Source organism: Lactuca saligna, chromosome 5, assembly GCF_052625555.1.
Source record: "Lactuca saligna cultivar CGN05327 chromosome 5, ASM5262555v1, whole genome shotgun sequence".
In the NCBI taxonomy this organism is placed as follows: domain Eukaryota; kingdom Viridiplantae; phylum Streptophyta; class Magnoliopsida; order Asterales; family Asteraceae; genus Lactuca; species Lactuca saligna.
Window position 1 is genome coordinate 204798366 of NC_136421.1, and position 17876 is coordinate 204816241.

A 17876-nucleotide genomic window follows, 5' to 3' on the forward strand; every position below is an offset into this window, starting at 1 on the left:
TGAGGTTTTGTATATTTGTAGCTTGGCTTTATTTTTATTAAAGTTATACTCTTCATACATATCTTTAAGTAGATAAAACTTGTGAATAAAACTTGTTTTCTATGTTAGGGTTTTGATAAATATTTGTAATCAATTTAAGCTACATCAAGAAGAAATAATCATTTTTAAAGACGCTAGATTTGCAAAAACATTTAATCCAAATCAAGAATCTACACATAAAACAAAAACAAAGAAAAGCAGCTTCTTTTAGACCATCAAAAAGCATTATTTATCTTTCAACAAATTACGACTTGAAATAAAGTAGTTGAGTGGATCTTTGGTCAAATTTTCAACCAATCTTTATGTAATTTATTATTACTACACCAAATAGTATGATCCAATAAGAGTTGACTGTTTCACATGAATCTCCTCAAAATCCCACAAATCAGTGATTCAAACTACAAGATCTATGATTTTTGTAAAGTAACATCAATCAAAATTCAAAATGTGAGAATTAGTCAAACCTCAACAGCATTTGGAGAGATCATATTCATATGAGTAAAAAATAAAGAGACAAGCATAAATCAGAAATGAAAAAAAGCTTCACGATGATAATTAATTAACAGAAATACAAGTAAAAATGTTGATGATTCATGATTATACTATAAAATTTGAAAACAAAAGTATGATAATAACAATAAAAACCCAGAAAAACCAAAACCAGTTGCAGTAGCAACCGATGATGGATGTTCTCTATACATAAAACATCTCTGCAACCTACAAATTTTCCCTGGCAATTTATTTTCACAAATCGAATTATCTCATAACAATTTCGAATAAATATTGGGGGAAAGAATCCTCCTCTTACCTCTTTTTTTTTTTTTTAATCCATTCTTGCGTCTTTGATTATCTGTTTTTCTGAAGATGATCATGTAATAATGCCCGCAAAAATCTAATCCTGATGTTTTCGTCATCACTAGATTGTGATGAAAAATTCGACAATGGTGGTTGTAGTGTAATAATTGCAGGGCTTTGTTGGAGTTTTGAGTACGAGAATTACAGGAAAATTCTTAAAAGAATCAGTAGAAGGGTGGTGGAGGAGGAGATGCGTATGTGACTCCAATTACGGGAGGTAGTGGGCCCTCGTATGATGGAGCTGGAGGTGGTGGGCTCTCGTATATTACTGGTGGAGGTGACGGATGGTGGATTGGTGGTGGTGAATTGTGGTGGACTGGAGGAGGCGAGGAGGGTGAGGGTGGTGGCGGTGAGTATTCTGTGCAAGGAGGTGGTGGTGGTGGTGGTGGTTCTATACAGAGAGGGGGTAATGGTGGAGGTGGGGAATGGACTGGTGGAGGTGGAGAATGGACTAGTGGAGGTGGTGAATGATATGTCGGTGGTGGAGGTGAAGAGTAGATGTAGGATGGTGGTGGAGGTGAATGGTGTGGTGGAGGAGGTGAATGGTGTGGTGGCGGAGGCGAGTGTGGTGGAGGTGGTGAGTTATAGTAGTACGGAAGGGGAGGAGGTGGGGAATAGAAGTGTGGGGGAGGTGGAGATGCAGTGGGAGGTGGTGGTGGTGGTGGTGGTGGTCTTACACAATAAGGCGGAGTTATTGAAGGAGGTGGAGGAGATGGAGGAGGTGGTGACGGTGGTGGTGGAGATGGAGGGGGTGGTGGCGGTGGTGGAGGTGGAGGTGATGGTGAGGGCGGTGGTGGAGATGGGGGTGGAGGTGAGGGTGGTGGTGGGGAAGGTGGAGGAGGTGGTGGAGGCGAGGGTGGTGGTGGAGAAGGTGGAGGAGGTGGTGGAGGAGATGGTGGTGGGGGAGATGGTGGGGGAGGTGATGGTGGAGGTGGTGGTGGGGGAGACGGTGGAGGAGGTGATGGTGGAGGTGGTGGAGGGGAGTAAACTGGCGGTGGGGGTGAAGGCGGAGGTGGAGGTGGTGGAGGTGGAGGTGGAGGAGGTGAGTAAACTGGTGGAGGGGGAGACGGTGGAGGTGGTGGCGGCGAGTAAACAGGTGGAGGAGGTGAAGGTGGGGGAGGTGGTGGAGGAGATGGCGATGGTGGGGTATAAACAGGAGGCGATGGAGTCACAACAGGTGGCGAAAGTACAGGCACCGGAGGAGACGGCGGTGGAGGAGACGGCAGAGCCGGAACAAACGGAGAACACCGAAAAGCACTGCAACGTATCTTCTTCGACGCAAACATCTTACACTGATTAGCCGACCTCTGCGCCGGCCTCGCCGGCAAACAATTTCTCCGATCATCAAACACTTCCAAATTCAAACAAACCGGCGGCTCCTCAGTGAAGAAATTATCAGAATACGTAAAGTTCTCCAACCTCGGCAACCTACAAACACTTTCCGGTATACTTCCCGACAAGTAATTACGAGCCACATTAAGCTGTTCCACACTCACCAAACCAGATATACTCTCCGGCAATGGTCCCATCAACTGATTAAAACTCACATCCAACACCGTTACCTGATTCAGCATCCCAATTTCATCCGGCAAACACGATCTCAACCCATTATGCATCATTATAATCTCATTCAACGTATCAGACATGTTCCCAATGCTCGCCGGAAGACACCCATGGAAGTTGTTATTTGCCAAAACAATAACCGACACCGGCGAATTACCAAAATTATCCGGCAATTCAAATTGAAACCGGTTGTGGTTGATGAAAATGGCATCCAGGTCTTTATCAAATAGCTCTTTAGGCACATTACCTTCAAATTCATTAAACCGGATATCCAAAAACTTTAATTTCGGTAATTTAAGAACAACATTAGGGAATTTTCCGGCGAACCTGTTGTTGCTGATATCTAACTCGAAGAGTATCTTCAACTTCTGAAACTTTTTCGGAATTGTTCCGCAGAACCGATTTGAATTGATGTGGAACAAAGCAAGATCAGTGAGGAGTCCGAGCTCCTCCGGTAAGTACCCTGCAATGTCGCCGTGGTTGAGGTCGATTCCAGCGACTGTTCTTTCAGACCGGTTATCCGGCGCCGGAGCACAAAACACTCCGGCGTATCCACCGCACACGTCAGATCCAACCCAATCGGATGTCAGATTTTGTGGATCTGAGAGTATTGCTTGCTTCCATGCTTGTAAAGCAATGTAAGCATTTCTGAGTCTAGGGTTTTCAAAAACCAAGGAAGGATCAACGGTTACATTCTCTCCCCGGTCTCCGAACTCATCCAGGTAATACAGCAGCTGCCGTTGCCGGATGTACATGGCCTCACTGTCAGTGAGCGGACCAGAACCACTAACACCGCTACCTCCGCCGTCACCATCGGAAAAACAAGAAATACGAGTAACTGAGAATGTAAAGAGAACAAAGTACAAGAGATTGAAATAATGCGATGAGATGTTCTTCATCTCAAGAAATTAGACATCTGATGCTTGAGCAAAACTTTTGAAAACGAAAACCCAAAACTCAGAAAAGCAATCCGATGAGATTTTTGAAAATGTAGTAGGAAAGAGGGTTTTGAGATTTGAGTGATGGAAGGAGGGATTTTTCTAGGGATTTTGGGAGAGCGTGTGAAGGGGGATGAGAGAGAAGAAGACAGCTAAATCACAGCTCAAAACCCACCAGATACTCTCTCTCTCTAGAAATCACTTTCTCTTTCTAAAATGTAAGAAGGGATTATTTATTGACAATTGAGGTGAAACGATGCAGCCGGCAAGTCTGCTGCCGTGGACATTTACTTAAATTTTAAAGAATATATTACATAATAATAACTATATCCTTTAAAAAAATATATATATATATATATTTACTCAAATTTTCGAACTTGCGAAAATTCTTTATTTAAAACTTGAATTTGTGGATTTTATTTCCCATGTCCTTTGACAATAATAACCATTAACCAAATTCTAATGAATGAAGAAACTGGTCGGGAAAAGATAGAGAATGATTGCATAATTTTAGTAAGTTTTTTTATTATATGGTATAAATGTTCATAACATTTTGGTCAAAAATCTTCAAAATAACTTTTTCAAAATCAACATATTCGAAATTATCAGATTGCTCGAAAATTATAATAAGAACTATGTTGAAAATTTAATGAGAACTAGTTGGAAAAATATATGTTTGAAAATCATAAATAAGAGTTTATGGGTTGGAAACATATAATTTGTAAATACGAACAAACATATGAGATTGCTTTTGATTCAGTTTTGTTTTGTAAACCTCTTCGGAGTATAGATAAAATTAAGTAGATATTTGTACAAATTATTAAATTTTAGGCAGTTAAATTAAGTTAAAAGAATATAATCGGCTTTGAGGTTGTATCTGGTGTGCGACTGAATGAGATCCTGGAAAATTTTAAGCCCAACTGAATGTTTGCATAGTAATTGTTTAAATAAAAAGAAAATGCACTTAATTTAGTAAATACGTTTCATTTTACTTTAATCAAACAAATTTCAATCGTTGTTTAATATTTAAAAAAAAATTCATATCGCACAGGCCTAATGGCCCATGATATAATCAGGACGACATTGTTTAAGAACATACTGTGTAAATGATTGTACTAATTAATGTTAGAAAAGTGCACTATTTATATGATAAAATGAACAATCTAATGAAAAAAGTATTTGATTATATAATTCATTCATTTAAATCAAATGTAAATAATAGGCTTGGCTTTGGGTTTGTGAACTACTACCCGAAGTCTTATCGTTATTCTCATTACTTGACATCGATTACACTCGAACGATTACTACCCAAACGATTATCACCGGGCAATCTTTTTTCAATATATAAGTTATTTTAAATATGAGTGACAAACTAATTAAAAAAAAGGTATTATCCTTTTAACAAAGAACAAGAAACACCCACAAGGTGATTCGTGTCGTTATCATCAACTATCTTGTTTGCATTATGCATTCCAATAAGTTGGTAATATAAACTTAGGAGTTATTTTATAGTTGATGTTTGAGTTAGATCTAACTGAGTTTGAAGCTTTGATTGAACTTGTTTCTGACTGAAACCATGTTGTTTGATTACAACTCTGACTGGTTGTGTTGAATGTTGAAAATGACTATTTTACCCTTCTTTTCATCAATATGAAAGAAACAAATTTAACAATCTATACTATACCATTTTGTAAATTAGCAACCCGAGTGCAAAGGGACACAAAAGGCTTGTTTGGTAAATTCCCATTAAATTTTGTTCCAATATTATCAAGTTAAATAATAAAAACAAAAGAATCACATATATTTCAATTGTTTCATACTTATATGACTTTAGGATACATACATATCATCATATGGTTGACTTTAACATAAATAATTCCCCCTTCTTATGCTCTATGGCTATCACTAACCAAACATCAACAACTTTCCATTGCATGGATAAGAAAACCTTCGAGCTTCTCAAAAAAAAAAAAAAAAAAAAAAAACACAAGAACAACACCACGTTATTATCAGGGGTAAAATGTCAAAAATGGACATATAAGTGATAGAAGGTTCCAAGAGCAGCCATCAAGTTGTGTCATCCAATTCAAAACAACAGGGAAAAAACATAATAAGGGGCAAAACCTTCAGTAACAATGGTGTTGAAACCAATGCTCTTTTCATGCTAGAACACCTATTGCCCTCCTTTAACAAAGAAGGACTCAAACTGAACCCCAACATACCAGTCCCTAAATTGAACTCCAAAATATGATCTTACAACTGATACCCTCCTAAAACCACTAAAATTGAACCACTCCTATTCAATAGATCAAAGGTGTCAAAAAGAGCCCCAAAGTAAAATTAATAAACTCTACACTTATCCAGTTTCAGCAAATTAATGAACCTATAGCTTAAATCCGAGCCTTATATGCAAACGAGGTCCACTCAAGAATTCTAAATTGCAATAAGAAAAGGCATAAGATCATACCTTTGATTGCTTGATTAAGTAATCAATTGTTTAAGCTTCGATCCAATTAAAACCAACAGTCGATCATGTTGAAACAGAAAAGGCAGAGATCAGCAGGAGAAACATGATGTATCATGGAGGCGGAGGTCGACAACGCTGCTTGCGGCGAAAGTGTCCGGCAGGATGGACCTTTTGAAGGAGGAAGAGTCGTTGATGGTGCTATATGGAAGGCGATGTGTTGAAGGCGTTGGAAGGAGATGTTTTTTTATCAGAGCATGAATGTCTTTCTTCCATCGCTTACTCGGTCAACTTCTATTTTATATAGGACCGAGTCAGATCAATTTTATGGACTGAGACCGGGTCAAATGCCCATTCTACACAAATCAAACACATTGATCGGACCGAGTCAGATAAAAACGTCTGACCGGACTGGATCAACACCAAATCAAACAAGCCCTTATATGTATTTATGTTACATGAATTTTGCTAGTTATCTAGTTTAAACCAAATCAACATAATCTATATCAATTCATTTATTCTAATGTTATATATATATATATATATATATATATATATATATATATATATATATATATATATATATATATATATATGTGTGTGTGTGTGTGTGTAACACTCCAAAATCCAAGCCAAAAATTTCATTTTTAAATATGTCCTTATAAAACCAACAGTGTAATAAAACATTCGTAATATCATGTCATCTCAAAACCAAAGTAGAAATAATCAAACATGTTATCATAAAACAATATCAGAGTGTAATCCCAAAGATCTCATGTGCGGAAAACCATAGTGTGATGCGCTGCGATCAAGCCGACTCATTTCCTTTAAACACGAAGTACCTGAAACCAAAACTGAAAACCGTAAGCACGAAGCTTAGTGAGTTCCCCCATCATACCACATACCATATAATCACATAACATACATATATTGTCAGGCATATCTGGGTGCCCGACCTACCCCTTCGGTCCTCTCGACCGGATACTGACTAGCATATCTGGGTGCTGGTCTCCCCTTCGGTCTTCTCGACCGGATACTGACTAGCATATATGGGTGTTGGTCTCCCCTTCGGTCCTCTCGACCGGATGTTGGGGACTGTTTTACCCCCTACCACTACCACATAACACGTATCACATAATCTATTTAACATGGTTGGGCATGACTGCCCCTTCGGCCCTATCGACCGGTAACCTAGGGACTATCTCCCCTACTATCACTAGCACATAGCATCATATCATACAAACACATAAACATAACACAGGTAGTAGCAACCTTAGATGAATATCACAGAGACAATCATCTATTCATACAATTCCTACTAGTGGGACGGCATTGTGGCCTTAGACCCATTGCTACTAGAAGGTAACTCACCTCACACTGCTGAAGTCCCGAAGACACAATCCCACACTTGCTGAAGTCCCGCAAACTCGACCCCAGCTGTTGGCTGACAGATTCCCAAACTGTCAACACCAAAATAACACCCAATTAATAATTGGGTCCCAATACATAACCATAAGTACATTCTTTGGGTAATTACTACATTACCCCTAGCTTGGCTTATTCAAGCCCAAGGCCCAAACCATAGGCCCAAATTCAATTAGGAATCAAAGCCCAACACATGGCCCAATTTTCCAAATTAGGCCTAGGCCTATACATGGTCTCATTCTAAGGCCCAACATCATATAATCATTAAGGCCCAAACTATGGCCCAATTTTCCAAATTAGGCCCAAACCCCTTACATGGGCCTTACCCTATGCCCATTAGATTATTCTAGTCCATTTGCTTGACTTTGGATGGCCCATTAATAACGCAATCATCAAGGCCTAATAGAAGGTCCAACAATACACCCATGTGAACTTAGGGTTTCATATAATTGATGACTAGGGTTTCCAACCCATCTTAGCCCAATAGGCCCATTAGTTAAGTCCTTGGATCCATTAGGGTCCATTAAGCCCATTAGACACATGTTTGGGCTTTTATGCCCATTAAGACTCATTGGGCCCATTAGGGTTTCAAGGCCCATTAGGGTTTTAGTCCCTTGACCAAACATCCCCAAATTAGCAATCCTAACACAACTAAGCACACCGCCACCCGACACGGTGGCCGGTGGCGGTAGGAGGCGGCAGCCACCACCCTAAGGTGGTGGTTTTCAAGTTCTTTTATTATTCCAAGCTGTGATTTACATTTTACAATGTTAAATATCAAAATAAACACACACTAAACAAATAAACACACACACACAGCCACCTTGTGGTGGCCGGCGGCGACAGATGGTGGCAACCACCACCCTATGGTGGTGGTGAGGCCTTTTCCAAGGACTCCTGCCATACACCCACGCACACATCGACTAAAACATGCACTTCTTCATTCCGTTACTCGAAGAGGGAAGCCAACCACCCACTTTGTGGCATAAGCCGGTGGCAACAAGGTAATGGCCTCCATGGCGGTTGCCATGGTGGTTTCCACGCTTTTCTGGCCAACAGCAAGCAGGCATACATGCACGAAGACGAGCTGAGCAAAGAAACGCACCCCAACTCGACAGGTGATAACCCAAACGAACTCGACAGCCCTTTGGGGTTGTGACCATGACCGATGCAACAGAAGCGAGCCCTTGGCGGCGGATGGAGCAAAAGGAAAGAAAGGAATGGCGGCAACGTAACGAGTTTCGAAACGAGCAGCAGTCACAGGCCATCTCCGGCCATACACGACATAACCGACGGCAACAGGTGGTGGAATGGTGACCTTCGTCGACGAAGCAGTAGGCGGAGACGAGAGCTATCGAACTCGGTGATGCCATCGGCGGTTGAGGAGCTTCTATGGTGATGGCGGCGATCGGAAATGAAGGAGGAGAGTAGCGACCTTGCTAATAAGGAAAACGGGGAAGTGAAAAGGGATGGTGGCGGCCGCATTTGATTCTAGGTTTAGGGTTGCAAGTGACGGGAAAAGCAAGGACTTTATACCCGGTTCCCAAACATTTTCCCATAATAACATGACTAGTCCCTCCTTGTAATATTCTTTTCAAAACAAATCCCACATTTACCAACTAGACCCCGCCATCAGAAAATCTTTCCAATCAAGTCCAAAATGTTACCCTTTTTACCCTGGCTTCAAGAATCTTTTCCAAATCTAATCCATAATTTACACAACAACCCCTCACTCAACGAGTCCTTTCAACATAGGTCCATAATTTACTCTTTTAACCTCAGTCACCCCAGATCCTTTCAAATTAAATCCAAATAATTTCCATGGAGCCCCTGTCTCCATATATATTTACAAATTTAGTCTGAAACTTACACTTTTAATTCCCGACTTCCAAAATTGTGACAGTTAACTCCTCGAGACCATCACATTGCTATATAATTATTAATGTTAGGGTTACTATTCATTCATTGATTTGTTTATTTATTTTATTAAATAAACAGGGTGTTACAGTGTGATAACAAATAAATGAACCTTATATATTACATAACATTATAATAGGAGTAAGATCTAATTGTGAATGATAATAAAGTTTTTCTTATGTGATTTCTAGTTTTTGATTTTTCTAAGTTTTCTACTATATTTGTAGTTTAATATTAATAATAAAAAACATCATAAATGGTCCCTGTGGTTTCTCCAAATCTGAAGTTTAGTCTCCGTGGTTTAAAAACATCATAGATGGTCCTTGTGCTTTCAAAACTTTTGATGATTGGTCCTTATTGTTAATTCCGTTAAGTTTTGTCCATTAGCTGAAGGGCATTTTCATCATTTCACTACCACAGGGACCATTTATGATATTTTCTTTTATTTAAAAAAATGAAATAATATATAAAGGTCACTCTCTTCTTGGAAGCCTTTTCTCCTAACACCTCCAGGTTATGATTTAAGGATGTTAACGATTGATTGAAGAAATTTAATTGCCAAATTGATGTCTTAAACAAAAAATTGTGAATCGAAATTGCTGAAATCAATGAGCATAACTAAGAACTATAAGTTACAACATGGAAAGCTCATTCAGACAAAAGATCAAACACTTGGTGGGCAGTAAGTTTAAATTATGAATTTTTTTCTTTTCATTAGATTTCCAAACCATATTAAGATCAAACATGTTTCCCTTTGTTAATTCTAACATTCTACAACCATTTTCGTCACTAAGATGAAATTTTTTTATCGAATCTGAGTTTTGGGTGCCTCTGTTTTCTAAAACGGAAAAAGGATCGCTCGATAGTGTGGGATTACGTCTTTATTCCTCAAAGAGAGTGTGGTGATGGTGATGGAATCTCAGAATCCTTATAGGGGTTTTAAGAAATCGATGGAGGAGATGATGGAGACTCATAATTTGAAAGATTAGGGTTGTTTGGAAAAGTTGTTGCGATGGTATTTTAGAACGAATGGGAAGAACAATCATCAATTCATTGTTGGAGCTTTTGTTGATTTGCTTGTTGGAAATTCTTGGAATTGTGTTTCATGTTCTAATCATTCTATTGTTTCTTTCACTTCATCTTCTTCCATATTTTCTTCTCACATCTCATCTGGGTCTTATGTGACCAGGGTTTTTTTGGATCCAGACAAAGTTGAGTTGTTCTACATGCCATTCTTTTCATCATTGATCTTGGTGGCGGACCCTAATTGCGGTGCGGCAGAGTTCAGGCATAGATGTACAATGAAAAGGAGATGAAACAGAGTTTTATTGAATGGTTTGGACAGATAGTTGTATTGGAAGAGGAATATTGGGTGGGATCATGTATTTATCTGTCAGGATCCAAATGCTTTGTACAAAGGTATTGATCAAAACGGAGAAGTAGGAAATCAGATTTAGCTTTGTTTATATAGATGAGGAAGAAGAAGAATATGAGGGAGTGGGTTTCTTTTTTCGAGAGAGAGAGAGAGAGAGAGAGAGAGAGAGAGAGAGGGAGAGAGAGGACCCCTTTGTATATTATTTCATTTTTTTATACAATAAGAGAAAACATCATAAAAGGTCCCTATGGTAGTGAAATAACGAAAATGCCCTTCAGTTAATGGACAAAACTTAACGGATTTAGCAATAAGGACCAATCGTCAAAAGTTTTGAAAGCACAAGAACCATCTATGATGTTTTTAAACCACGGGGACTAAACTTCAGATTTGGTAAAACCACATGGACAATTTATGATGTTTTTTCTATTAATAATGCAGTTGTTGAGTTATAAAAAACACTTTTTCCGGTTTAAAATTGTCAGGAAAAAATAGACGGAAACATCAAAATTTTGATCAATATTTTCATATTCGAAATTAAGGAAATCTATAGAAAAGTCATTATGTTTAAGCAAAGTTCTAAATAACATAAGACATGACTTTACGGTAATATCAAGCCTCAAGTTTTTTTGAGCTATGGCGAGTTACGTCCTTTGTAAGACGTGCCATAAGGCGGCAAATTTGTATATATTTAATAAATTTTTATATATTTAATAAAATTTTATATATTTTCCACTATTATTCATTTTTATATACATATATGACTTAAGACGATAATTTGTCAAAGCTCAGCGACAACTACAAGCCTTGGAGTCATGGCGAGCCATGACGGAGCCATTACGAGCTTTTTAGAACCTTGTGTTTAAGCCTCATAAACCATTTAATCTTTATCATTTTTTTAGTAATTAAGTCCCCCGTCAGTTGTATTTATTTTCACTATTTTACCGATAAATTGTTGGTAAACTAGTAACCAACAAAATATAAAATAAAAATTCGCAAATAAATCCAAAATATAAAGAATTTGTCTTCAAATATATAGTTTTTATTTTTTTTAGTATTATCTTATCATTTGAGTATTTATTTTGTCTAACAAATTGCATTATCATATATTAATTTTATGGTATTTTTATTGATAAATAATATATATTATGAAAATAATTTTTTTTATTCTAAAAATAATCATTTTTGTAATATTTATGTCTAATGGATTGTGCTATCTAATCTAATGATGTTTTATTGTATAACAAATAATATATATTATGAATTTTTTTTCTTATAAAAATAACCATTTTTATAGTACTTCTGTCTAACAAATTAGAATCTTATATTAATCTTATTGTGTTTTATTTGTCTGATATAAAATATTTATTATGAAAATATTTTTTTCCTTCTAAAAATAATTGTTTGTATAACAAATCTGTCTAACATATTGTATCATCTTACATAATTTTATGATGTTTTCTTTGTATGGTAGACAATATCTATTATGATTTTTTTTCTTTTAAACACAAATGTTTTGTAATACTTATGTCTAACATATTAATATCATATATTAATGAAAAAACATCATAAATGGTCCCTATGATTTCCCAAAATCTGAAGTTTAGTCCTCGTGGTTTAAAAACCTCATAGATGGTCCCTATATTTTCAAAACTTTTGACGATTGGTCCTTATTACTAATTCCGTTAAGTTTTGTCCATTAACTGAAGGGCATTTACGTTATTTCACTACCACAGGGACCATTTATGATTTTTTTAAAGAAAAATTAAATATAACTATTTAATACATAAACTCTCTCTCTCTCTCTCTCTCTCTCTCTCTCTCTCTCTCTCTCTTTCTCTAAAAAAAACCCAGCAACCTATATTCTCTATCTTTTTCCTTAAAATTCGATATGCTTCACAAGTTACCATCTCTGATTTGTAGCCTATCATTTCTGGATCTCGACTGCAAAAAACTTGGGGTTTCTCAAATACATATCGGAAGATGACGATTGTGAATGGAAATCGTCTAAAAGAATATAGATCGAGATAGAACAACAAACAATCAATCGAGCCCTCGTAAACCAAAGTTTGTGGAAAACTAGAAGCTGAAGGAGGCAAATGAAGGTAATGAGTATTTTAGATGAATGCAGATGTGGGAGAAGCAAATTCCCGATTCACCCGATTCTCCATCCTCTTTCATTAGCGCATTGTAAGTTAGAAGAAAATTCATGTTCTATCCTCACTGCATCTGTAGTCAAACCATTTTCAGATTCAAGAAGATCCATCACTCATGAGCCCCCCCCCCCCCACCCCACCTGTAATTGAACCCATACATTTGCCGGTTTCTTATATTGCACATGTGACATATTCCCCAAATCAAAGTCCAAGATTATCAAGGAGTTCAGAATCTGTAGTTTCTATTTTGCATAATGGTGATTCATTTTCAGCTTCCCCTTCAGGGTCTCCTAGTTCTTCTCAAAACCTACAAGTTGATGCTAATGGAAACGAAGTGAGACGAGATCGAGCTCCTGTAGTCACTTTCAACATAATCGATAGCTCCGAAAGGAAAGACGTGGGGCCCGAATACTCCGAAGATGTTACAGCTTCTAATGGTGGTGGTTGATTATCTGAACAGGAGAGGGACGGAGGGGGTTACTGGTTAGTAATAGTGGCACATGATGATGATTCACGGTAGTTAAAGCCAACGGTGTTGGTTCCTTAATGGAGGCATCGATTTCTTTTGACAACCCTTCGTGGTGGTGTCATTTCTTACATTAGGTTCATGAGAAGGAGAGAAAAAGTAGGTGGGGTGGTGATGTTTGATCGAATCAATGGTGGGGAAGTGGTATGTCATTGGTGGTCCTAGGTTTAGTTTAAGAGCAACCAAACAAATACTGTAATTAATTATGCAAGATCTCATTTGATCAGGAAGAAAGAAGGGTTATCACTTTTCTGCATTTTGGGTGTTGACTTTGAGAGAAGGAGAGAGAGAGAGAGAGAGAGAGAGAGAGAGAGAGAGAGAGAGGGAGGGAGAGAGAGATAGAGATAGATAGAGAGCTTATATATTAAATAGTTATATTTATTTTTTCTTTAAAAAAATCATAAATGGTCCCTGTGGTAGTGAAATGATGAAAATGCCCTTCAGTTAATGGACAAAACTTAACGGAGTTAGCAATAAGGACCAATCATCAAAAGTTTTGAAAACACAGGGACCATCTATGAGGTTTTTAAACCACGGGGACTAAACTTCAGATTTTGGGAAACCACAGAGACTATTTATGATGTTTTTTCTATATTAATCTTATGGTATTTTCTTTGTTTGTTAGAAAATATCTATTATGAAAATAGTTTTTTTCTTCTAAAACTAACTGTTTTTATAACATTAACAAAATATAACATTCTGTTAGACAAAAATATTATAAAAACGGTTATTTTTAAAAGAAAAAAACTAATCCGTAATATATATTATTTTTGTTAGGCAATATATATATATAATAAAATTAATGTAAGATAATACAATTCGTTAAACATACATATAATAAACACGATTATTTTTAGAATAAAGAAATATTTTTATAATAGATATTCTTTGTGAGACACAAAATATCATAAGATTAATATAAGATAACATATAAAACATCATAAAATTAATATAAGATAATACAATCTATTTGACAAAACTATTATTAAACCATTATTTTCAAAAGAAAAAAATTATTTTCGTAATAGATATCATCTATCAAACAAAGAAATATTAAAAGATTAATATAAAATAATACAATCCGTTAGACAAAAAATAGTAAAATAACAAGATAACATTAAAAAAATTAGAAATAATATATATATATATATATATATATATATATATATATATATATATATATATATATATATATATATATATATATATATAAAATCCTAATATTTTTGGATTTATTTGCAAAAGAAATACTTATATTTTGTTGGTGATCGGTTTACCAGCATTTTACCGTTAAAAAGATCAAAATGAATGACATTGATAGTTATTTAGATTTAACTGACTAAAAGAAAAATAATAACTAAATCAATTATGATGTTTAATCATAATGATTTTTCCGTAGATTTTCGATCGAAATAATTTGTTTCTCAAAGATATTTACAAGGGATAATGACTTAAAAGGGTAATATATTTTTCGATTTATACACATTTGGTTACTGAGTTTATTTTCATTCACATTTACCCCTTCAACTTGTTAAACTGTACACATTCAGTCCTTATAACCGATTAGTCTAGGTTAGCCGGAAAACATAACTTAATAGGGTAATATATTTTTCATTTTGTACACATTTAATCCTTAATATTTTATATTTTTTTCAAAATAAGTCATTTTTGTTTTTGTACTTATTCAACACTTATGAATGATTTTATTAGGTTTTTCACATGACATCTTACGTGTGACAATCATTGATGATGTATTTAGGGTTGTTGATGTTTATGTCCATCGCGATCTCAACTGTTTGGTTGTGTAGGTCTTATAGTTTGGCGTAGGTCTTGTGTTCTAAACGATCTAACTTTTTCATATGATATCATTTTTTAACGATCTTTATATCTATGTGTTCGTTTTTTTAGTCTACTATAACTTTCGTTAAGATTACTCCAGTTAAAATGTAATATATTTTTATTTACGATTTTATGAAAAAAAAACATCCATACATGTATTCATAAAAAACGTATGGATATAAGGGTCGTAAGTAAAAATATATTACTTTTAAAAGGAGTAATCTAAACGAAAGTTGTAGTAGACTAAAATACAAACGTATGGATATAAAGATAATTAAAACTCGAGATCGTATGAAGAATGTATAACGTTCATAACACATGACCTAAGCAACCACGTAGTCGAGATCGTGATGGACATAAACATCAAAAGCCCCAAAATATCTCATTAATGATTGTCTCACGTAAGATATCATGAGAAAAACCTAAAGAAATCATTCATAAATACTGAATGAATACGAAAACAAAAATAACTTATTTTACAAAAAAAATATATATATATTAAAGACTAAATGTGTACAAAAATATTAAGGATTAAATATATACAAAATGAAAAATATATTACCATATTAAGTTATTTTTACCAGCTAACCTGAAGTAGCCGATTATAAGAACTGAATATGTACAATTTAACAAGTTGAATAGGTAAAGATGAAAAAAAAACAGTAACCAAATATATAAAAATAAAAAAAGATATTACTTTTTACAAAACCTAAAACAATGTGAGTATCCCATAATTTTAACATATCGCCCCTCAACTATAGTCTTGTCACATGGTCCACTTAAATTTTTGTTTTCATTATGATCATAATCCAAAACATGTGATAAAATTGAAACGAACGGGATAATATATTAAAATGGATATTTTTTGTACGGGTTCAAGTGGATTGGAGTGAATTCCAAATTACTTTTTGTCTAATTTTAATTTAGTTTATTAGGAGGCCGATGGATATTTTAGAGTTTGGAGCATAAAATCATGGTTCATTATTTAAATAAAGTCGATAAAAAACAGAAAAAAAAAAATTCAAACAACATTAGTTACGGGCTCGGATTAGTTCGAGTGGTATAAGCCAAAAAAAATTAAAATTCTTAAAATCGTACTCAACGAGGTCTTATATCTTTATATATTTTTACAATTATATCGTTACTAATGACGGATGAGTGGGTGGTGGTTGCCGATGGTGGCATCAAGGCACCTGAGAGTGATGTCGATTGTCGATTGAGATGGTTGATGGGTTGAGTGATGTCTGATGGTGATCGCTCAACGATTGTGAGGCTTGGAGAGGAAACGTTGTTTTGCTCTCACTTGATTATTATTATTATTATTATTATTATTATTATTATTATTATTATTATTATTTTAAGTTATACTTGATTATTTATATCGGATTGAGCTATTAAAATATAAAAGATTGGATATAAAAATGAGAGTTATACATGTATTTTAGTTGTCTAAAATACTATGATAGTTCATTAATGTTATTTGAGATGGATCACTATATTTTAATTATATATCTTGTTATAACAAATTAAAAAAAAAATAGATCTCACCAAAACTTAACTTGCTCTCATTACTCTTAAAGAGTGAAGGTGCCAAATAGGGGTGATCATGTCATCAAAACATTAATCTATATATTTCATATATATTTTAAGAAATAATGTTTACATGTGGAGAAAAATAATAATAATAAAAAAAAATTAAATTGGTTATTTCTACAATTGTTCCTACCCACTTATGTAACATCCGAAAAATACAACCAATTTAAATTTTTCAAAACAACCTGATTTTCATTAAAATGTTTACAAAAAGGTTTTCAATACAAGTCATTAGAGTATTCCCAGAATCACATTGCTACAAAATCATGAGGAGCAGTACGATCGCGCCTTCGCCTTGCCACAGTCTCCTGAAGAACCTGAAAAACATTAAACCACAACTGTAAGCCCGAAAGCTTAGTGAGATACCCCCAAAATACCAACCACGTATACGCCCTTTCAGGCTACGACCTTCCGGTCCAAAACATATAAAACATACATAACATAACAGAACATAGAACAACCATGCATATCGGGTCTACCGTGTGACTGGTCCGCCGTATCGGGCCTTCAGTCCAACGGATCCATCCTCCGGGTCTAGTCATGTCCTTCGAGTCTACAGTGGGGTTGGTCCGCCCGCATCGGGCCTTCAACCCACCTGGTCCACTCTCTGAGTCTACAGTGTGACTGGTTCGCCCGCATCGAGCCTTCAGTCGGCCTGGTCCACTCTCCGAGCCTCGGCACGTCTGGTCCGCCCTCGTGGGGCCTACAGCCTATCCGGACCGCTTGCTGGGCCTTCGGAACAACCGGTCCGCCCTGGGTATCTTGGCCTACAGCACAAAGCAGGACCCGCCTCAACCCATCTCCAGTCCAAACAACCATGTGCACAAAACATACACTCATATAACAGTCATAGTCAACAAACCGAACAAGCAGATCACATAGCATATCATTACCCTAACCGGGTTACCGACCTAACCGGTCACTAGCATAGCATCACTTTGTATATCGGGAACACTGACCTTAGCAAGGCCTCCTAGCATGTACCATCCTAGCTACCAGGATGCAGACACATCAAACAATAACATAATAACCATAACCGAATCTCAATACAATAAAGGGCCGGCCTTGGTGCCTTAGACCCTGTTGACATAGTGAGGATAACTCACCTCGAAACTGCCGGCTGAAAAGATAAGATCCCGCTGCTCCGAACTCCGGCACGAACTCCTTCACTAAACATCAAAACATACAA

At 36.1% G+C, this 17876-nt stretch overlaps 1 pseudogene; it reads right to left on the reverse strand.

Annotated features, from left to right (window-relative positions):
• Positions 1-570: 570 nt before the first annotated feature.
• LOC144998599 (leucine-rich repeat extensin-like protein 5 pseudogene) lies at positions 571-3616 on the reverse strand (annotated as a pseudogene).
• Positions 3617-17876: the final 14260 nt, after the last annotated feature.